Genomic DNA, 21,980 nt, shown 5'->3' with positions numbered 1-21,980 from the left:
TTTAACACCCAGTCGTGCCCTACTTTGAGCCAGGTCTCAATTATAGCCACAGCATCATATTTCCATAAATACCTGGAAAAACTCAGCAGGTCTGACAGCATCTGCGGAGAGGAACACAGTTAACGTTTCGAGTCCGTATGATTCTTCAACAGAACTAAGGAAAAATAAAAAAGAGGTGAAATATAAGCTGGTTTGGGGGGGAAGAGAGACGACACAAGAAGAGCTGGATAGAGGGCCAGTGATAGGTGGAGATAACCAAAAGATGTCATAGACAAAAGGACAAAGAGGTGGTTCTCCGGTACATCGATGATTGCTTCGGTGCTGCTTCATGCTCTCGTCTGGACCTGGAAAAATTTATTAATTTTGCTTCCAATTTCTACCCCTCCATCATTTTCACATGGTCCATCTCTGACACTTCCCTTCCCTTCCTTGACCTCTCTGTCTCAATTTCTGGTGATAGACTGTCCACCAATATTCATTACAAGCCTACCGACTCCCACAGCTACCTCGACTACCTCACACCCCACTTTCTGTAAGGAGTCCATCCCATTCTCTCAGTTCCTTCGCCCCCGTCGCATCTGTTCTGATGATGCCACTTTCAAAAACAGTTCCTCTGACATGTCTTCCTTCTTCCTTAACCGAGGTTTTCCACCCACGGTGGTTGACAGGGCCCTCAACCGTGTCCGGCCCATCTCCCGCGCATCCACCCTCACACCTTCCTCTCCCTCCCAGAACCATGATAGGGTGCCCCTTGTCCTCACTTATCACCCCACCAGCCTCCGCATTCAAAGGATCATCCTCCGCCATTTCCGCGAACTCCAGCATGATGCCACCACCAAACACATCTTCCCTTCACCCCGCCCCGGCAGCATTCCGCAGGGATCGTTCCCTCCGGGACACCCTGGTCCACTCCTCCATCACCCCCTACACCTCAACCCCCTCCCACGGCACCTTCCCATGCAACCACAGAAGGTGCAACACCTGCCCCTTTACTTCCCCTCTCCTCACCGTCCAAGGGCCCAAACACTCCTTTCAAGTAAAGCAGCATTTCACTTGCACTTCCGTCAACTTGGTCTACTGCATTCGCTGCTCCCAATGCGGTTTCCTCTACATTGGAGAGACCAAGCGCAGACTGGGTGACCGCTTTGCGGAACACCTTCGGTCTGTCCGCAAGCATGACCCAGACCTCCCTGTCGCTTGCCATTCCAGCACTCCACCCTGCTCTCATGCCCATATGTCCGTCCTTGGCCTGCTGCATTGTTCCAGTGAAGCTCAACGCAAGCTGGAGGAACAGCACCTCATCTTCTGTCTAGGCACTTTACAGCCTTCCGGACTGAATATTGAGTTCAATAATTTTAGATCATGAACTCTCTCCTCCATCCCCACTCCCTTTCCGATCCCCCCCCCTTTTCCAATAATTTATATAGATTTTTCTTTTCCCACCTATTTCCATTATTTTTAAATGTATTTCCTTCCATACATTGTTTTATCTTTGCCTTTTAGCCTATTTCGATCCCTTCCCCCCACCCCACCCCCACTAGGGCTATCTGTACCTTTATTATCACATTCCTTAGATAATATCACTAGCTTCAACACCTCTTTGTCCTTTTGTCTATCTATGACATCTTTTGGTTATTTCCACCTATCACTGGCCCTCTATCCAGCTCTACTTGTCCCACCGGCCGCCCCCCCCCCCCCACCCCCCCCAAACCAGCTTATATTTCACCTCTCTTCTATTTTTCCTTAGTTCTGTTGAAGAGTCATACGGACTCGAAACGTTAACTGTGTTCCTCTCCGCAGATGCTGTCAGACCTGCTGAGTTTTTCCAGGTATTTTTATTTTTGTTTTGGATTTCCAGCATCTGCAGTTTTTTGCTTTTATCATATTTCCACATGTCAATCCATGCCTGTAACGACCAATCGTATTAACCACACTCTGCATTCACATACATGTACAGTAACTCTGATTTAGACTCTACTACTTTCTCCTTTAATTTGAGCCCACCCATTAATTTACTGTTTCCTAATCTAGTGCTATCTCTGTCAGTATTCTGTGCACCTTGGTGTTTCTTTCTGATAATTCGGGACCTGTTTTTACTTTAAAAATAAGTCTTATACTTTTACCTCGGTGAGATTTTGAACAATAAAACTAACTCCTTACTTAATTTGAGAGACCTGATTAGCTTATTTCTTCAAATGGCTTTACATACAGTCAAGTGCATATTGGATTGAAAAATCACAACTTTAAAATTTCAAACTCTGTTCATAGCCAACCTCAGGGGTGGAAAAGAGAGGAGTTTTTTCATCCCTCCGGACTTGGTCGTAACAAGTGTTGCAGGGATCAGTGCTGGGGGCTTTTACTGTTTATAATCTATCCTAATGACTTGATTGCAGTGCTGAGCGTATGCTAGCTAAATTTGTTGATGACACACAGGTGGGAAAACAAATTGTGAAGAGGACGCAGTCTGCAGAGGGATCAAGATAGGTTAAGTGAGTGGGCAAAAGTTTGGCTGATTGAGTATAATATGGGAAAATGTGAGCTTCTCCACTTTGGCAGGAAGAATAGAAAAGCAGAATGTTATTTCAATGGAGAAAGACTGCACAAATCTCTGGTGCAGAGGGATCCAGGTGTCCTGATACATGAATCACAAAAAGCTAGCATGCAGGTACAGCAAGTGATTTTCAAGACAAATGGAATGTTGACCTTTATTGCAAGGGGAATGGAGTATAAAAGAAGGGAAGTATTGCTGCAACTGCACATGGCCTTAGTGAGACGTGTGTGAAGTACTGTGTGTACAGTTTTGGTCTCCTTAATTAAGGAGGGATTTACTGAAAAGTAGTTCAAAGAAGGTTCAGTAGACTGATTGCTGGGATGAAGGGGTTGTCTTATGAAGAAAGACTGAGCAGGTTAGGCCGATATTCATAGGAGATTAGAAGGATGGTAGGTGATCTTAGTGAAACATAAGATTCTCAAGGGACTTGACAGGGTGGTTGCTGAAAGGATGTTTCCACTTGTGGGAGTGACGAGAACTAGAGGACACAGTCTAAAAATAAGGGGTTATTTAAGACTGAGATGGGGAGAATTTTTTCTCTGAGACTCATTAGACTTTGGTATTCTCTTCCCGAGAGTGCATTAGAGGCTCGGCCATTGAATATACTCAAGGCTGAGTGAGACAGATTTTTGATTGACAAGGGAGTTGAGGGTTTTTAGGGTGGTGGGGGCAGGCAGAAAAGTGGGGTTAAAGGTCCCAATGAAATTAGCCATTAACAGACTTGGAGGGCTGAATGGCCACCTGCCCCTATTTCTTATGATATGAGAGAAAGGTAAAAAGGTTTGAGAGGGAATTACAGAGCTTAAGGCTTAGGCAGCTGAAGGCATGTCAGCCAATAGTGGAATTATGAGATTCACGGTGGCAGATGAGTCCAGAATTGGATGGGTGCAGAGTTCGTAAAGGGATGTAGGCTGGAGCAGGTTACAGCAGGGGAAAGGGTGAGGCCATTGAGAGATTTGAAAAGGATGCAAATTTTTTCATTGAGGCATTGCCAGACAGATTCAATTTAGGTCAGCAAGCAAAGGGTGACAAGTGAACAGAACTTGGCACGATTAAGGATAAGGGCAGCAGGGTTTACGGAGGATGCAAAGTGGAAAGTCAGCCAGGAGAGCATTGGAATAATCGAGTCTAGAGGTAATAGACAAAGCTAAGCGATCCCACAACCAACGTTCCTGATCCAAGCTCTGCAGTTCTGCTACATCCAGTTGTAAATGGTGGTGGACAATTAAACAACTCACTGGAGGAGGAGGCTCCATAAATATCCCCATCCTCAATGATGTGGGAGCCCAGCACATCAGTGCAAAAGACAAGGCTGAAGCATTTGCAACCATCTTCAGCCAGAAGTGCCGAGTGGATGATCCACCTCTGCCTCCTCCAGAGGTCCCCAGCATCACCGATGCCAGTCTTCACTTCACGTGATATCAAGAAATGGCTGAAGGCACTGGATACTGCAAAGGCTATGGACACTGACAATATTCTGACTGAAGACTTGTGCTGCAGAACTAGTTGTGCCCCTAGCCAAGCTGTTCCAGTACAGCTACAACACTAGCATCTACCTGGCAATGTGGGAAATTGCCCAGGTATGTCCTGTCCACAAAAAGCAGGACAAATCCAAACAGGCCATTTACTTCCCGATCAGACTACCCTTGATCATCAGCAAAGTGATGGAAGGGTTTGTTAATAGTGTTATCAAGCAGCTGGATTGTTTCGAGCTTCTTGAGTGCTGTTGGAGCTGCACTCATTCAGGCAAGTGGAGAGTATTCCTTCACACTCTTGACTTGTGCCTTGTAGATGGTGGACATGCTTTGGGGAATCAGGAGGTGAGTTACTCTCCGCAGAATTCCTATTCTCTGACCTCTTGTAGCCACAGCATTTATATGGCTAGTCCAGTTCAGTTTCTGGTCTTTGTTAATGCCATTGAATATCAAGGAAGTGGGGGGGGGGGGGCGCGATGGTTGGATTCTCTTTTCTTGGAGATGGTCATTGCCTGGCACTTATGTGGCAAGTGACATTTGTGCCATATCTCAGCCCAAGCTGAATATTGTCAGGGTCTTGCTGCATATGCAGGCTGCTTCAGTACCTGAGGAGTTTCAAATGGTATTAAACATTATGCAATCGTCAGCAAACATCTCTGCTTCTGACCTAATGATGGAGGGACGGTCATTGATGAAGCAGCTGAAGATGGTTGGGCAGAGGACACTACCTCAGCAAATGTACTTTGCAGTCAGTGGTAACATCTGCCCTCTCTGAGAGACATTTCAAAACAGCATGACCCTATATCTTTATTAAAATTCAAGGCATGTCCATTAACTTGAGTTCTGAAAACTAAATTACTGCAGAAGTGAATTGTCTTGAAAAGATACTTTTATTTTTAAAGATTATTTTGTAGCTTTAAAAATACTTGGATGTTTTTAAAATTTGAGCTATTCTGCCTTAATTGCATGCTGGTGTTTGCCAACAACTCTTCGGTTGTTGGAAGAACAAGAGCAACCGTAAGCTAACTTTAACACCAGAAGGTGTACACCCATCAGTTGCAACTTTCCTTTTACCCAACAGAAGGATCAAGTGACATGTCTGGAGTTTTTATCCCTGTGTGACTGAGCCATTCTGGTTTGAGACTATTTTAAAAAAAAAGGGCTACTACCATCTTCAGTTGGTAAACTATCAAACCTATATTATGGGGGTGAAATTACTATTCTTGAAGAACATGACTGAATTATAGCCAGCTGGCAGGAAATTTTAATGGATTATTCTTCACTGGCTGTTTAGAATTCTTCAATGTAAATAATGGAAATTCAGTGGATGTGATTTAAATAGGTTTTCAAAAAATATAAAAGCAAAACACTGCAGTTGCTGGAAATCTGACGAAGGGTCATTGATTTAAAACCACTTGCTTTCTCTCCAAAGATGCTGCTTGAACCGCTGAGTATTTTCAGCATTTTCTATTTTTAATAAAAAAAGTATTTGATAAAGCTCATAGGCTTATGGGAAAAATGATGCAGCATGTAATAATGGAAACGTGAGCACATGCGTAAAGAGATGGTTGGAGAGCATAAAGCCAAGAATATTTGGAAAAGAAGCTTTCTCAACACTGGACTGATGTGTGCATGGTGTTCTATAGTGGCCTATTCTGGTTGCCACCTTATACATGATTTAGATTCGAGGAATTAAGGAAATGTATTAAATTTGTGAATTGCACCAAGTTGGGTATTGTAAATATAATGAAGGTTGTGAAAAGCTAGGAGAACATGAACAAGTAGGATTGTCAGATGGGCAGCAAATGATTATTTATTATAGAAAAATAGACACTCACACTTAGTGGTTGTGACTTGAATAGAATATCTCTATAAAAGCTTGATTACAGGTAGACTATTGATAATATAATTGCCCACGTTTGTCCTGTCTGAGGAAATAAGTGGTCATTAATCTGCCGACAAGCATTCCTTTTGAGCTGGAAAATAAGCAATATTGAATTTGCACTGATATTGGCAACAAATGCTATTTCCTACATTACAACAGTAATTATACTGCCAGAGGTGTCACATAAATGCAAGTTCTTTTTTCTGTTATTGATCCCGCAGTGGCAAATTCATGTGACAATTCCCGGAAGAATAATTAGAATACACCAGAGAGAGTGGTGTCTCAGAAGCAGCGCAGCCAGTGGATATCACTGCAGCAATGGGAAAGGGCAGAGGCATTCACAATTCTCTCCATAAACTGCTTACTCAAAGTACTAGAGTGAAAGGAAATGCTTTGAGTAAACGTTGAGCGGATGCATAGAAACTGTTTTCCACTTAGGATTTAATAAACAAATTAATGATTGCATTAGTATTGAAATTCAATCACCTAGAATTAGCTACAAAATAATTTTGCATTGTTTAGCTGTTTTATTAGTATAGGCAAGCCTCGGCTTCATTCAAAACCAGTGGAATGCACCAACACAAATCAGTGCAACTGACAAGTAATTAAATATTGTGCAAAGTGTAAATAGTGTGATGATAATAGCAACCTTCCCTGGGGAGAGGGATGCATATGTGTTAACACGATTGACAATTAAATTGGCCAGTGCAAACTTGCATGTGGACTCGGGCAATATCCCTGCGGGAACATTCATTAAATATTTTTGTGGGTCCTGTGTGGGTGGAATCCTGGCTTGAAATTGACATGGACCCTTGTGCTGTGTACATCAATGGCAAAAACTGAACGGAACTGAACTGCTTTGGTCACACAAAGACAAGCTATTTGCCATTGGTTTAAATTAAATTCACCTAAATACTTCCTTACTGCTATGGGCAGGTTTCTGGAGTGCAATGTGTAATTAACACTGATGTATCTAAAATTGTACAGAACTAATTGAAATAATGCAGCATAAGGGAATTTTTGTTCATTAATCCTCCATGGGGTATGAGAGCTCATGGCAAGGCTAGCGTTTGTTGCCCATCCCTAATTATCCCTGCAACTGAAAACCCTAATCTCTGAAATTCCTCCCTAAATCTCTCCACCCCTCTTTCATTCTCTTTGCTCCTTAAATCTGACTTGGTGTCATACTTTGCTTTATAATGCCTCTGTGAAGCGGCTTGGGGTGTTTTATTACTTTAAAGCATTATGTAAATACAAGTTGCTATATCTGTTTATATGTGTTGGGTGAGTAAAGTTAAATATCAGCTCCAGTTTTAAATGGACACTATAATGTGCCCAGCACAAAGGAGATCATTCAGCTCATCACACCTATGTCAACAATGATGAGTTCTGATCGACCTAAGCTATTGTCACTGATACATTTTTTTCTCGAATATTTTTATGCAGTCACCTTCATAAAATATGAAAAATAATTTGTGATGTCAGTCATGATATAAAATCCCGTGTGATCCTCTCTGACCATGGTGCCAGAGGACTGGATAACAGCTAATGTGCTTCCGCTATTTAAGAAGGGTTGTAGAGATAAGCTAGGGAACTACAGGCCAGTGAGTCTCACGTCAGTGGTAGGGAAACTATTAGAGAAAATTCTGAAGGAGAGAATCTATCTCCACTTGGAGAGGCAAAGTTTGATCAGGGATAGTCAGCATGGCTTTGTCAGAGGGAGGTCATGCCTAACAAATTTGATTGAATTTTTAGAGGAGGTGACCAGGTGTGTAGATGAGGGCAGTGCAGTTGATGTAGTTTATATGGATTTCAGCAAAGCCTTTGGCAAGGTCCCACATGAGAGACTTATAAAGAAGATGAATGCACATGGGGTACAGGGTAATTTGATAAGGTGGATTCAAAATTGGCTTAGTAGTAGGAGACAGAGGGTGATGACAGATGGATGCTTTAGTGACTGGAAGCCAGTGTCCAGTGGCGTACCACAGGGATCTGTGCTGGGTCCCCTATTATTCGTCATTTATATAAACGACATAGATGACTCTGTGGGGGGTAGGATTAGTAAGTTGGTTAACAGTGAGGTTGAGTGTCTTGGGCTACAGGAAGATAGAGACGGGATTGTCAAATGGGCAGATAAGTGGCAGATGGAATTTAACCCTGAAAAGTGTTAGGTGATATACTTTGGAAGGAGTAATTTGACAAGGAAGTATTCAATGAACAGCATGACACTAGGAAGTTCTGAGGAACAAAGGGACCTTGGCAAATGTGTCCATAGATCTCTGAAGGCGGAGGGGCATATTAGTGGAGTGGTAAAAAAGGCATATGGAACACTTGCCTTTATCAATCGAGGCATAGATTACAAAAGTAGGGAGATCATGTTGGAGTTGTATAGAACCTTGGTGAGGCCACAGCTAGAGTACTGTGTACAGTTCTGGCTGCCACATTATAGGAAGGCTGTGATTGCACTGGAGGGGGTGCAGAGGAGATTCACCAAGATGTTGCCTTGGATGAAACATTTAAGTTATAAAGAGAGGTTGGATAGACTTGGGTTGTTTTCGTTGGAGCAGAGAAGACTGAGGGGCAACCTGAGCGAGGTGTACAAGATTATGAGGGGCATGGACAGGGTGGATAGGGAGCAGCTGTTCCCCTTAGTTGAAGGGTCAGTCATGAGGGGACTTAAGTTCAAGGTGAGGGGCAGGAGGTTTAGGGGGGATGTGAGGAAAAACTTTTTTACCCAGAGGGTGGTGACGGTCTGGAATACACTGCCTGGGAGGGTGGTGGAGGCGGGTTGCCTCACATCCTTTAAAAGTACCTGGATGGGCACTTGGCACGTCATAACGTTGAAGGCTATGGGCCAAGTGCTGGTAAATAGGATTAGGTAGGTAGGTCAGGTGTTTCTCACGTGTCGGTGCAGACTCGATGGGCCGAAGGCCTCTTCTGCACTGCGAGATTCTTGTGTAGAAATCCTGATGAAATAAATTTGGGGAGCTCTTCCTTAATTCTTAATGGATGAACAATTGGTCATACATAATTTAAGTTAGGTTAGCTGTTAAGGAATTGCAGGATGCTTTAGATAAAGCTATACACTTTTTGAATTCCATCCCAGTCCTTTGTTGCCCCAATGCTCTTATAATTGAAACCACCATTTGCATGTTTATTCAGTGCTGTGCATAAATTTGAGGCTAAGGGAGCAAGTAAAGGGTCCTATCTTCTTCCTTTGGCCCAATTGGGAAGGGATGCATCTATTACAACATATTAAATTGTTTCTGCATATGGAGAACTGATTTGAGGGTAGTGATTTCCTATTATGTGAAGGCTATCTACCGGAGAAACTTTGAGGCAAATCAAGGTTTTTGTAAAGGCTTTTTCAGAACTTGGGTTTTAATAATGCAGGGTTATGAATTACTCTTGAATGAGCTGTGTTCTTGATCAGGCTGGGAGCCTTTGTGTTTCACAGCTGATAGACATTAACTGAATCTGACTCTTCAGACATGGTGGCTTCTAGATTTCCCTGTGCAGAGAGTCCATTTATATACTGTCAGGTCAGATTATCTGCAGATATTAGAGGGGTGAAAACTAATTGCCTCATTACTGATGCTGTTAGGCAAAGGAATTAATTGGCTATTCACCTATGGAAAACTATCCATCTTGGAGGGATGAAGTTGTGAGTGATGGAAACATGTAAATGACATCCTGCTGCACCACATATTTAGCCAATCAGTTTAATATTTTTTCAAACTATTTTGTTTAGTGAAAGGTACATAACTGCTTGGAACTGATGGTAATGAGAATATTTTAATTAGCTTTTCTTGGTGAATTCATTAGTTTTAGTTATTAACATTATTGGCATTTCTGTTGGCTTCTGTCAGGTAATGTGATTGGATAGTGGGCAGCTGAAGAGGAAAAGAGTGCAAGGAGTAGACTACTGGGCACCTTGAGCCTGCTCTGCTATTCAAAAGAACATTGCTGATCTTCCTGCCTACCCCCGATAACGTTTCGTCCCCTTGATTATCAAGAATCTATGTAGCTCAGCTTTAAAGATATTCAAAGACTTTGCTTCTTTTTATCATTCATGGCATGCGGGCATTTTTGGCTAGGCCAGCATTTATAGCCCATTCCTAATTGCCCTTGGGAAGGTGGTGGTGAGCTTCCACCGCCTTTTGAGAAGGAGTCTCCCAAAGGTTCACGACTGCCTGAGAGAAAACGTTTTTCCTCATCTATCTTATTTTTAAACAGTGACCTCCTAGATCTAGATTCTCCCACAAGCGGAAACATCCCCTCCACATACAGTCTGTCAAGACCCTTCAGGGCCTTTTGTTTGAATCAAGTTGCCTCTTACTCTTCTAAACTCCAGTGGATACTAGCCTAGTCTGTCCAGCCAATCCTCATAAGACAACCCACCCATTCCTGGTATTAGTCGAGTAAACCTTCTCTGAACTGCTTCTAATGCATTTACATTCTTCCTTAATTAAGGAGACAAATACTGTACACAGTACTCCAGATGTGGCCTCACCAATGCCCTGTATGACTGAAGCATAACCTCCCTAGTTTTGTATTCAATTCCCCTTGCTATTTTGAGATTCCTGCACTAGGACACCCAGATCCCTCTGCATCTGGGAGCTCTACAATCTCTTACTATTTAGGTAACATGCCTCTTTTTATTCATCCTGCTAAAATAAACAATTTCCCACTTTCCCACATTATATACTCCATTTGCCAGACCTTTGCCCACTCACCGAACTTATCTGTATCCTTTTCTAGCCTCCTTTTGTCCTTTTCACAGCTTACTTTCCTTCCTATCTTTGTGTCATCAGCAAATTTAGCAACCATACCTTCGGTCCCTTCACCCAAGTTACTTATATAAATTGTAAAACGTTGATACCCCAGCACTGATCCCTGTGGCACACCATTTGTTAACCTTGCCAACCAGAAAATGACCCTTTTCTGCCTACTCTGTTTCCTGTTAGCTAGCCAACTTTATATCCATGCCAAAATGTTACCCCCTACACCATGAGCTTTTATTTTCCACATTAACCTTTGATATGGCACCTTATCAAATGCCTTCTGGAAATCTGTATATAGTACATCCATCAGCTCCCCTTTATCTACAGCACATGTTACTACTTGAAAGAACTCCAATAAATTGGTTAAACATGATTTCCTTTTCACAAAACCATGGTGACTCTGCCTAATTACATTGAATTCTTCTAAGGGCCCTGCTATAACGTCTTTAATAATAGCTTCTAATACTTTTCCTATGACAGCAGGTAATTCCTGCTTTCTGTCTGTCTCCCTTTTTGAATAGAGGAGTTACATTCTTTGTCATTTTTTTGCTATTTTTTATATTCTGTCCAATCTTCTGACCTGCCACCCACCTTTTCGCAATTATACACTTTTTCTTTCAGTTTGATACCATCTTTTAAGTTTTTTACTTAACCACAGATGGAGTGTCCTCTTGGAATTTTTCTTTCTCATTGGAATGGACAGGACACACCTGGGCAATTTTCCACATTGGCAGGTAGATACCAGTGTTGTAGCTGTACTGGAACATCTTGGCTGGGGGCATGGCTAATGCTGGAGCACAAATCTTCAGTATTATTGCCCGAATGTTGTCAGGTCCCATAATCTTTGCTGTATTCAGTGCCATCAGTCATTTCTTGATATCTTGGAGTGAATTGAATTGGCTGAAGACTGGCATCTGTGATGCTGGGGACCTCAGGAAGCCGCTGAGACCATCAACTTGGCATTACAAATGCTTCAGCCTTATCTTTTGCACTGATGTGCTGGGCTCCCCCATCATTGAAGATGGGGATATTTGTGGAGACTGTTTCCCCAGTTAGTTAAATTATCCACCACCATTCACAATTGGACATGGCAGGACTGCAGAGCTTTGATCTGATCCATTTGTTACCAGTATACTAGATGGGATTTAAAAATAGATGGGAGATACTAAAAAGGTTGGTGGGGGGAGGGGTAAGTACTGTTGGAGGGTGGGTGTTGGGTTGGGGGGGGTGGGCAGTGGTGATGAATGTTATCAGGGGAGTGAGGAGGGGGTGAGCATTGTCGAGGGGAGGGTGTGAGCACAGTCAGAGGCAAAGGCGAGGTGGTGAGCATTGTTGGGCGATGAGGCTGTGCAGTGCATAGGTCCATTTTAAAAACTCTGACAGTGAATTGAAGCCAGACCCCAAGGGACTAGTCTTCAGTTCATGACAAAAGGAGGGTATGGCTCTGCTGGAATTAGGCTTGCCACTTGGCCCCCCAACTTGATTGAGGCAAGTCCCAGGTAAGTCACCTTGGCCTTTACGCGTTCGCTTTTGCCAAGTTCACGACGAGGTTGGTCCTTTTCAGACCCTGGAACACTGCTTCCAGGTGGTCAAAGTGGTCAGTCCAGGTGCTGTTGTAAATGATCAAGTCATCCAGGTACACTGTACAACTGCTGATCCCAGCTACTATTTGGTTTGCCAACATCTGAAAGGTTGCTAGGGCATGACCATACACTGTTATAAGCAATCTGTGGCGATAAAGGCCCGGGTTTCCCTTGCCCTGTGCGTCATGGGGACTTAGCAGTAACTTTTTAAAAGGTTAATTTTTGCAGACATAGGCCGAGTGACCCAACTTGTCTATACAAACCTCAAGGCGTTAGATTGGGTAGTAGTTGGCCTTCTAATCTCCAAATGCATTCACTTTCTGGTAGTGAATGCAGAATTATTTTGTTCCATCTGGCTCTGGGACCAGTGCAAAGGGGTAGCTCCAACTATTCTGGCTAGGCTCAATTATATTTCTATCATGTACTGGATTTGCTGCCTGATCTGAGCCAGCTTGTCGCGGCTCAGCCGGTAGGGGTTTTGTTTTATCGGTGGAGTATCTCCCATGTCCAAGTCGTGGACCCTTAGTGAGGTAGACCCTGGCTGGTCCTTAGAGAGTTCTTTGTTTAACGAGCAGCGTGGCTGCATCCTCCCGCTGCTCTCGGTCAGGTGTGCTAACTGGACATTCAAGTCTTGTTTGCCACAGTGGTAGCCACAGGTTCAATCAGTGGACCCCTCTTCTCAGCTGATTCCTGGCTGCCCTCAGATATTTCCATGCTCTGGCATGTACCCACCAATTGACTGAGCTCTCAGCTGTAATATTCCTTTAGCAGGTTAAGGTGGTATAACCAATGCACTTTTTCTGCTATCGGGGTGTGGATCAGGCAATTGACTTTGCTGATCCTTTTGGTCACTCGATGCAGGCCACTGAACTTGGGTCGGTGGCTAGGAGCAGCAGCACGAGGACATGGTCTCCTAGTCAGACCCGTCTGCCTGTATTTTCATAGTTTGATGGGAAGCTTTCAAAATGCTCTTTGGTCACCGCACAGGCCTTTAAGACCCATCCCTGGAAGGTGGAGATGTACTCCAACATGGAAGTGTTCTTCCTTGTGCACCAGAAACTTCTCTTTTAGTAGCTTCAGGGGGCCCAGCATCTCATGCCCGTAAATTAATTCAAAGAGGCTGAAGCCAGTGGATTTGTTCAGGGAGCCCTGGTAGCAAACAGGAAATCTAAACCCTTGTCCCAGTCATTTGGATATTTGGAGCAGTTGGTCCTAATCATGATTTTTAGGGTCTGATTGGTTCCCTGATCTGATTGGACATCTTTCGGTGGGCCTTACCAGTTAAAGAACTGGGTTAGCCCTTCAATCATGGCCTTGGCTGTGATTTTCTTGAGGAGAATGGCCTCAGGGAATCGGGTGGCTAAAACTACTATGGTGAGTAAGTATTGATAGCTGGCCTTGGTTTTAGGTCGGGACCCCATACTGTCTATCAGTATTTGGTCAAAAGGTTCACCAAATGCTGGAATGGGCTTGAGGAGGGCTGGTTTAATTCTGGTCTGGGAATTCCCTGGAATCTGGCAAGCATGGCAGGTTTTGCAGTACTTGGCCACATTGGACTGGAGGCGAGGCCAGTAGAAGTGCTTGCTTATGCGGGCTAAAATCTTTTTGGGTACCCACATGTCCGGCCATCGGGAAAGCATGGGCAATTCTTAGAATCTCCTGATGATATTCTGGGAGCACTACAATCTGGTGGAGCACTGTCCACTCCTCACCCAAAGGTCTCCTGGGGGATCTGCACTTCAGCATTACTACCCCATCTCGCAAGCAGTAGCACTCAGGAACCTGGGTGGCTTCTGCCTCATAGCAGGCAGTCTGTGCTATGAGCTTTACTTCAGGCTCTGCCTGCTGATCTTTAATCAGAGAGGCTCAGCTGAGCACCTCCTTTCCTTCAGACAGGTTTTTGAAAAAGGTCTCTGCTAATCAGGTCTTTGGCTGATCCAGCTGGGACACTGGTTCTCTCTTGTTTAAGCTTGCATGTGTAGCTTGGGGCAGGGTCACTGCACAATTGGGGAAGATCCCTGGAGCGTCGTCCTGCAGATGCTCAGTTTCTCTATCTTTTGCTTGGCTGGTCGAGAATTATAGGGGATGTTACCACCTTAATGCCAGCCAAATCATTCCCAAGGAGGAAATCTATTCCTGCCACCAGCAGTTCAGGGACAATTCCTACAGCCTGACTAGGCCACACTGTAGGTGGACCCGATAGAGGGGGACCGACATGTACCTTCCACCCACTCCACTGATCAGTGCCTTGGCTTTCAGGGATGACTCAGGGTGGGCTGATGTGGAGGGGATGCAGGGGAACTGGTGGCTTGAAGGCTTAGGTTTTTCTCCAACATCAAGGATTGAGTGGCCCCTGTGCCCCAGAGCAGTATGATGGACTTGCTTGAATCCAGGGAAGGAACAGGAACACTGTTCCTGGGAGGACAAAACTTCCTTGGCTCTTGGAGATTTTGCCTGGCTTGGCCACGCATAGGGCAATACCCTCAGAGGGGCTAATTTTATAGCGAGGGTCCCTGCCTGATCTGCTGTACTTCCTACCGGGACATCCTCCTCAGGACTACTCTTGGATCCCTTCAAGACCCACGGGCTCCCCTTTAATTTCCAGCATTCAGGTGTGGTGTGTCCTGTTTTGTTACAGTGGAAACATACCAGTCTCCAGATGTTCTCCTTTCAGACTTGGGGAGGACTTCTTGCACCCCCATTTGTAACTTCCTTTCTAGGTATAGCCCCCTTCCTTTCTGGTTCTCCCTTATCTTTCCAAGGGTTTTGGGGTGGTTTGGAAAGGGTCTGCCTGACTTGCTAGGCCTGTGTAAGGTCAAAGCTATCCACCATGACTGCTGCATCCTGGGCTGTGAGGACTTCCTGCTCTAAGTGCATTTTGAGATTGAAAGTTAGGCGGTTTTAAATTCCTCTAGTAATATCAGTTCCTGTAACCCATTATAGCTGTGCTGCTTTTTTTAAAGAGCGCACCCATCGGTTGAACGTGGCTTGTATTAGCGTTTCGAACTCTAGGTAGGTTTGTGTTGGTTTCTTAGGAGCATTCCGGAATTGCTGTCAATAAAAGTAACAGTATCTACTGACACACAAAATGGTCACAGGACAGATGGCACCGTTAAGCAGATCACAAAAGTTGGGGTTAAAAACAGAAAATATTGGAAATACTCACAGGTCGAGCAACATCTGTGGAGAGAGAAACAGTTGACATTTCAGGTCTGTGACCTTCCAGTTCTGATGAAAGGCCATCGATCTGAAACATTAACTGTTTCTCTTCATGCAGATCCTATTAGACTGCTGACAGTGGTGCTCTAGTTGCAGGAAGCAGAACTACTTTGCATGCAAGTGTTTTGCTGGAAAGAAGAAAAGCAAGCCTAAAAAGATGGTTGTTGGAGAGATGTCCAACCATGATTCTGGTGAATTACTCTCCACCCAATAACATAATGGCATTGTCAAGTTTTGAGGTAAAATGTGGTTTATTACTTGTTGGAATGATGACTGCAGAAGAGCATCAGGTGAATATGAAGTGTCAGTTTGACACTGGCGCTATGTGCAACATCATGCACTTCACAGACTTGTGTGAAGTTGCTCAATATGGTGACCCAATAATGAAACCATCAAAGGTAAAGTTGAAACTCTATGATGGCAGGATGGTCACTCTAGAGAGGGCAAGCTAAGCTGAGAGTCCAATACAAGGAGAAGAAAAGATGATCTTCAGATAGTGGTCATTAAGCAAAATCCCCATGTCTCAGCTGAAACAAGTCAAAAACTTGGACTGGTAACCCTCCATGTATCAGAAGAGATTTGCAGTGTTTCACGTAACACCAAGTCACTGATTATTGAGCAGATCCTGACATCACAAAGATGTTTTCACAAGTCTTCTATGTCGTTTTGGTGAATATCACCTTGAAGTCAATGAGAGTTGGAGACCAACTCAGCACTGAGGAGAGTTCCAGCTGCCCTCAAGTCCACTCTGAAAGACGAGATAGAGGAGCTTGAAAAGATGGGAGTAATCAAAGTAACAACTCCTACAGACTGGATTGGCAGTTTGGTAGCAGTGAAAAAAACCTGGAAAGCTGACTGTATGTATAGACCCAAAGAATCTAAATAATGTTTTAAAGAGATCTTGCTGCCCTATGCCATTGAAAAGATTCTGACTCAACTTACCATGGCAAAGATCTTTACTACCCTAGGCTAAGGATGATTTCTGCCAAATGAAGTTTTTCTGACTATGTTCTGGATTCCATTTGGGAGATAGTTGCATATGCCATTTGCCATTTCCACTGCTCTGGAAGAGTGTCAATGCTGACAGCATGAGATGGTCAATGACCTTCCAGAGTGGAACTGACCGTGGATGATCTATTGATGTGGAGATGTGATGTAAGAAGCCATTGCAGACCTATAGTCAGAATCTAGTGATACTGCTAGAGAGAGCTTGCCAGATGAACCTGAAGGTGAGCAAGAAAGAAAATGCAACTAAATATGACAGAAGTCAAGTACATAGGCTATGTACTGACAGCTAAAGCACTTCGCCCTGATCCAGATATGGTGCGAGCTGTAATGGAGATGCAGCAACCAACAGATGTGAAGGCTGTTCAGTGATTCGTAGGATTTGTGAACTACCTACCTAGTTCTTGGCCAGTTTGTTGTCGGAGTGTGAATCTGTACACATTCTCACTGCAAAAGATATTCAATGGTATTGAGGCACAAAACGAGCATTCATTCATATATCGAGCAATCAGTGATAGCAACACCAGTGCTGAGGCCCTATGATGTCGACGGCAAAGTCACCCTACAGTGTGATATCGGCAAAAGAGGACTTGGAGCAGCCCTCGTGCAGCAAGGACAACAGTTGTATTTGTATCCAGATCATTAACACAATCTGAATGACGCTACGCACAAATAGAAAACGAGTGCCTGGCTATCGTCTTTGTGAGCATTTCAACCAGTACCCTTTTGGGAGAGAGAAAGTGATGGTACAGTTTGACCACAGCCACTTCAAAGCATCTTTCTCAAACTGCTTCTGTCTGCATCAAAGCATTTGTAAAAGATGTTACTTCATTTGCAGAGAATTCAGACATTTCATGAAAGTTTGGGAAATTCACTACACATCATTTCACACTCTCCCCAGTCAAACGGAAATGCTTGAGGCAGTGATGAAAATGGCCAAGGGGATCTTTAAAAAAAAAAATCAATGGTGTCCAGCACAGATGTGTACAGGTTAATTTTAGAGAAATACACCTACTAAAGGCACAGAAAGTAGTCCAGTCCAGTGACTAATGCTGCAACCAGACTACTCTTCCAGCAGCTAAAAAAACTACTGAAGGCAGAAGCAGTCATAGGAGGGAGTGACAAAATCAAAGCGAAAGGACAGAGAGCCAGATTTCACTTTGGCAATGATTTCCCAACTTTATTAGAGATGAGAGTTGGAGAGCCAATCAGAGTGCAAAATTCGACGCAGTCAACAAAACCCAGTCCACTTGGCAACATAAGACCTGTGTACAGAAGTTGCAGGGAGGAAGAACGAGCTGACCACAGCACCGTGTTACAAGGAGCAATTCAAGTGGGTGGGGGGGAAATAGGGATGTAGTAGTGGTAGGGGACAGTATAATTATGGGGATACATACTGTTCTCTGCAGCTGTGAGTGAGAATCCTGAAGGCTATGTTGCCTGCCTGGTGCCAGGTTTAAGGACTGGAGAGGAACTTGAAATGGAAGGGGAGTGATCCAGTTATCTTCGTCCATGTTGGTACCAACGACTTTGAGAGGACTAGAAAGGAGGTTCTGCTGAAAGAATTTGAACAGTTAGAAGCTAAATTAAAAAGCAGAACCTCCAATCTTGGGATTACTACCTGAACCGCGGGCAAACTGGCATAGGGTAAATTAAGTCAAAGAGTTAAATGCGTGGCTCAGAGATAGGTGTGGGAGGAATAAGGTTCAGTTCATGGGGCACTGGTATCAGTACTGGGGTAGAAGGGAGCTGTTCCGGTGGGATGGGCTTCACTTGAACAATGCTGGGACCAGTGTCCTGGCAAATTGAATAACTAGGGCTGTAGAGAGGGCTTTAAACTAAATAGGGGGGGGGGGGGGGGGGGGAGGGTTCTGGAGAGGGGATAAGTAGGCTTATAAAGCAAAAGGATATGATGGCATTGCAGGGCAGCTACTTGGGTAGTGATACCCAGAGTGTGACGGGAAGGGACAGAGTGTGCAAACATTAAAAAAAAACCAAATAGGATCAAAGGGGGAAAAAATGGTAAAAAGGCAAAATTAATAGCTCTTAAGTGCATGTAGTATTCAGAACAGAATAAATTAATAAACGGCACAAATAGAGGTTAGTGGGTATGATCTTATAGCTATTATGGAGACATGGTTACAAGGAGATCAAAGCTGTGCGCTAAATATTTAGGGGTATGTGACTTTTCAAAAGGACAGGCAGGAAGGAAAGGGTGGTGGGGTAGCTTTGTTAGTACAAGATGGAATAAGTACGATAGCAAGAAATGATCTTGGATCAGAAGGTGTACAATCCATATGGGTGGAGGTAAGAAACAACAAGGGGAAGAAGACACTGGTGGGAGTAGTCTATAAGCCTCCTAACAGTAGCTATGCTGTAGGACAAAGAATAACTGAGGAGATAATGAGGGCATGTAAAAAAGGCAGTATATTACTCATGGGTGAGTTTAACTTTCATGTAGGTTGGAAAAATCAAATTGGCAGAGGTAGCCATGAGCAAGAATTCATAGTGTATTTGGGACTGTTTCCTAGAACAATATGATCCAACCAAGGATCAGGCTATTTTGGACCCGGTAATGTGTAACGAGGCAGGTTTAATAAATGATCTCAGAGTAAAGGATCTCCTAGGAAACAGTAACCATAACATGGTGGAATTTAGCATTCATTTTGAGAGTGAGAGACTTAGTTCAGAAACAAATGTGCTAAACTTTAAATAAGGGTAATTACAAAGGAATGAGGACAGAGTTGGTTGGAGTGGACTGGGAAAGGAGTTTAGCAGAAAAAACGCTTGATGAACAATGGCAGGCATTGAAGAAAATAATTCATGACTGTCAACAAAGATATATCCCAGTGAGGAAGAAGGATTGTAGGAAAGTGACAAACCAACCATGGTTAACCAAGCAAGTTAAGGATAGTATCTTAAGTGAAAGAAAAAACATACAATGTGGCAAAGATTAGTGATAAGCCAGAGGATTGGGAACATTTTAAAAACCAACAGAAGATGATCAAAAAAATAATAGAGGGAGAAAATGAACTGAGGATAAATTAGCAAGTAATATAAAAATGGACAGTAATTGCTTTTTTAAATATATAAAAAGGAAGAGAGAGGCCAAAGTCAATATAGGCCCCTTAGAGAATGAGGCTTGGGAAATAATAATGGGGAACCAAGAAATGGCAGAGGAGTTGAATAAATACTTTCCATCAGTCTTCACAGCAGAAGACACTAATAGCATTCCCAAAAGTACTAAATAATCATGGGGCAAAGGGGGGGGGAAGAAAATAAATAACCAACACTAGGGGAAAAGTACTAGGGAAACTAATGGGGCTAAAGGCCGATAAGTCCCCTGGACCTGATGGGTTGCATCCTAGGATATTAAAGGAATTAACTGCAGAGATAATGGGTGCGCTGGTAGTAATCTTCCAAGAATCCTTAGATTCTGGAAAAGTCCCAGAGGATTGGAAAACTGCCAATGTAACACCCTTATTCAAAAAGGGAGGGAGACAAAAAACAGGTGACTATCAGCCAGTTAGCTTAACATCTGTAATTGGGAAAATGTTAGAGTCTATTATAAAGGATGTATTAGCAGAGGATTTAGAAATGCATGATATAATCAAGCAGAATCAGCATGGCTTCATGAAGGGGAAATCATGCCTGACAAATTTATTGGGATTCTTTGAGGAGGTAACAGGCAGGATAGATAAAGGGGAACCAGTAGATGTAATATATTTGGATTTCCAAGGGGTGTTCTATAAGGTACCATGCATAAGGCTACTTAATAAGAAGAGAGCCCATGGTGTTGGGGGCAGTATATTAGCATAGATAGAGGACTGGCTAACTAACAGAAGACAGAGAGTTGGGATATGGGGGCCATTTTCAGGATGGCAACCTGTAACTAGTGGAGTGCCACAGGGGTTAGTGCAGGGGCCTCAATTATTTACAATATATATTAATGACTTGGATGAGGGAAACCAATGTACTATTGCCAAGTTTGTGGATGACACAAAAATAGGCGGGAAGGCAAAAGTGGTGAGGATGACGCAAGGAGTCTAAGGGGATATAGACAGGTTAAGTGAATGGGCAAAAATGTGGCGGATGGAATATAACGTGAGGTTATGCACTTTGGCAGGAAGAATAGAGCTGAATATTAAATGGAGATAGACTGAAGAAAGCTGCAGCACAGGGATTTGGGGGTCCTTGTGTATTAATCCCAAAAAGCTAGCACACGAGTTCAGCAGGTAATAGGGAAGGCAAATGGAATGTTGGCCTTTATTTCAAAGGGAATGGAGTATAAAAATATCGAAGTCTTGCTAAAACTGTAAATGGCACTAGTTAGACCAGACCTTGAATACTGTGAACATTTTTGGTCCCCTTATCTGAGGAAAGATATACTGGCATTGAAGGCAGTCCAAAGAAGGCTCACTAGGTTAATCATGGGTATGGAGGGATTTTCTTATGAGGAGAGATTGAGTAGGTTGGGTCTGTACTTTATTAGAGTTTAGAAGAATGAGAGGTGACTTTATTGAAACATATAAGATTCTTAGGGGGCTTGACAGGATAGATGCTGAGAGGTTGTTTCCCCTTGTGGGAGAGTCTCGGACCAGAAGGCATAATCTCAGAGTAAGGGGGCGCCCACTTAAAACAGAGATGAGGAGGAATTTCTTTTCTGAGGGTAGTCAATCTGTGGAATTCTTTACCAGAGAGGGCTGTAGATGCTGGGTCATTACGTATATTCAGGGCTGAGATAAGACAGACTTTTAATCAGTAAGGGAATCAAGGGGTATGGGGAAAAGGCAGGAAAGTGGAGTTGAGGATTATCAGATCAGCCTAATCTCATTGAACGGCGGAGCAGACTCGTTTGGCCGAATGGCCCACTTTTTATGGTCTTAAAATAAACGACCAGATTTACTGTTGCAACCACAGTCATTGAGATGCAACCAGAGAAGCAACTGAACAGCCATCAGTCCCAGAGATCAGCCATTCTCCAACAAATGCAATGGATCAGCAGCAGCAATTACTGCAGCAGCAGCACTCGTGATGATAATATTTCCCAGAGAAGCAATGTCACTCCAGGAACCAGCAGACGTCAAATGAAAAGCCAACAACAACTTGCGTGCCATGAAAAACACCTGAATGCTTAAAGACTGTAATGTGTGTGTAAGGACAGGTAAAATTGAAACAGACGAGAAAGAAAAATTTCTTGTTCGTGTGATAATTTTCTTTGCAGACTGTATGTGGAGTAACTTGCAAATGATATTGCATGTAATTTTTTTCTCTGAAAAGGAAATTGTTTGGATCTTTGTATACTGGCTTGCCATACTCGGGTGACCTCTTGTCATTACATGTAAATGTTTTTGGGCAGTAACCGTTTTACACTGGATGGAACAAATATCGATAGAGTTTTAAAGTCAAAGTGCATCAAGAGATATGGGAATTGAATGGGAAAGTGGAGTTGATGTTGAGCATAATTGTAAGAATTGC

General features: G+C 43.4%; 1 protein-coding gene across 4 annotated transcripts in view; it reads left to right on the top strand.

Moving 5' to 3' along the window:
* Window positions 1-21,980, top strand: part of ipo11 (importin 11) — a 712,707-nt gene that overhangs the window by 7,805 nt on the left and 682,922 nt on the right. The window contains exon 1 of one of the 4 annotated variants that reach the window (XM_078549038.1): window positions 15,715-15,736. The exons of the other annotated variants lie outside the window; for them this stretch is intronic. The gene's annotated coding sequence lies outside the window, so the exon portion shown is untranslated. Of the gene's footprint in view, window positions 1-15,714; window positions 15,737-21,980 lie in introns of those variants that run through there. 4 annotated transcript variants of the gene reach the window in all.

This window comes from Cetorhinus maximus, chromosome 1 (assembly GCF_964194155.1).
Source record: "Cetorhinus maximus chromosome 1, sCetMax3.hap1.1, whole genome shotgun sequence".
Classification (NCBI taxonomy): domain Eukaryota; kingdom Metazoa; phylum Chordata; class Chondrichthyes; order Lamniformes; family Cetorhinidae; genus Cetorhinus; species Cetorhinus maximus.
The sequence above is the reverse complement of the archived record's forward strand: the minus strand, read 5'-3'. Positions and strand labels throughout refer to the sequence as shown.